This window comes from Montipora foliosa, chromosome 13, assembly GCF_036669935.1.
Source record: "Montipora foliosa isolate CH-2021 chromosome 13, ASM3666993v2, whole genome shotgun sequence".
Lineage (NCBI taxonomy): Eukaryota > Metazoa > Cnidaria > Anthozoa > Scleractinia > Acroporidae > Montipora > Montipora foliosa.
In genome coordinates this window covers 26782823-26784614 of record NC_090881.1, presented here as the reverse complement: position 1 = coordinate 26784614, position 1792 = coordinate 26782823, and the positions used below count along the sequence as shown (strand labels likewise).

At 40.0% G+C, this 1792-nt stretch overlaps 1 protein-coding gene across 1 annotated transcript in view; it reads right to left on the bottom strand.

The window, feature by feature from the left end:
- Positions 1-1382: 1382 nt before the first annotated feature.
- The window catches only part of LOC137982932 (uncharacterized), an 11526-nt gene continuing 11116 nt past the window's right edge, over positions 1383-1792 (bottom strand). The window contains exon 8 of the mRNA XM_068830094.1: positions 1383-1792. This exon is cut by the window's right edge and continues 1279 nt beyond it. The gene's annotated coding sequence lies outside the window, so the exon portion shown is untranslated.

Genomic DNA, 1792 nt, shown 5'->3' with positions numbered 1-1792 from the left:
GCCAGTGTTCTAAGCGGGATTTGAATCCGGTGCACGCAAAACCGTCCTAACCACAAAGCCTATGACAGCAGGATAAACTGTCTGTGAGGGCCCGTAATTCTACTAGATGTGCGCTCCAAATGTTTCGAAACTAACAAATGTATCGAGACTGTTACCTTTTCGTTTGTGGCTGATTTTCTTGGCGCTCACATAGTAACTCTTGATATGAAAACAAGAGACTCTCTAGCGCTGACTATGAGCGTTTTAATAAGAGTTGAACCCGGGGCTAAAGGTGGGAGTGGTCCAATACCAGGGCTTCGAAGTAGAGTCAGACACAGACGGGGAAAATAAGGAGATACCTTAAATTTGTACTCGGTAGAAGATTATAATCGAAAATTATGAAGATTTAATACAGGAAATTTCAAAATGCAGGCCGGATTTTCAGAAACCTGGCGTGACTTACAGGAACAGAACTTTGCATAAAAGACAGCAAAAAAATTGAGAAATAAATTGAGAAATAAATCAATGGACCTCTGTGACTCGAGGGGAACCTGATGCACGATCCACTTTTCTGATCACCTTTCAACACAAATAAACTTTAACAACAACAACAACAACAACAGCATAAAGATAACTTCAATAGCGAACTGTGACTATGAAGATGGTAGATAAAAACCCCCCAGACAAGTGTGTGGGATCACATTCAAATACACATCTTGGTGACCTTGGTGAATATTTTGAATACCAATGTCTACTACATCTGTAAATTATCATTATGAGTCTGCCACATTGAAAAGTCACGTTTTCTAGGATTCTGCTTTCCTTTTGAATGTTTTCCACAACATCTAAGATAGTGTTTGAGAGTAAGATGGCAGATTAGCTAGAAAAAAATTGTAAGGAGCTCGAAAGGTTGTGTGAAAAAAGTCACTCCTTCCTTATGAACTTTCCCATCAGCATTTTCTGTAGAGAGGTAAGTTGGTTGTAAAGTATGAATCAAGGGCTCTTCACTCTGAGAAAACGTAAGAGACGAGTCGAAGATGCAAAAGGGATTAAAAAGTCACTATGAGCCACAAGATTCACTTGAGTCAAGTTGGCTTCTAATTCTGGCCGGTAACAGGTGACTGCCTCTCAGGTAAGTAAGTACCTCTAACTTCTCCAGTTGTTCCAGGATCCTAAACAGGTCTGGTTAAAGACAATTCCTTCTGCATTCACCATTCACCCATCTCTTCTTTTATCACTTCGAAATCCGGGCAGCAAAAATTGTCATCCATACGTGCACGTCAGTGACAAGTTCTGAAATGCTGCTACGAAGCATCCAAGGTGTCCTTGATGTTATCACACGATGCACAACTGTCGTGAGAACCAACCACTTGGACAGACAAGTAACTTTCTTCACAACGAAATCTATTTGTAGTTTAACCACGTTTATTGTAACCTGCTAACACACAAAGCACCACTAAGTGCATTGCACTTTAATATAATTAAAATTTACAAAACTGTTATCAACTAGCAAGGACAAAAAGAAAGACTCCAAAGTTACAAAGGTTGTTGGAATAGAAAGCTTAAGCCACAATAATGGCAACGTCAGCGTGGTCTTAATTATCGTGCCATTATTTAATTTATTTCATCTTCCTCGCATTGTGCAACGCTGGCGAAGTCATCCGCAAATGGATCGTTGCCTCACCATGGCAACGAAATTGAAAGATATTATTGGTGGGTTTCACATTACGTCATCGCCACCATGTTGGGTAGAGAAAAACAAGAGATTTCCGACAACCTTTTCTGTCCACAGGCATTTGTACATTAAACCATT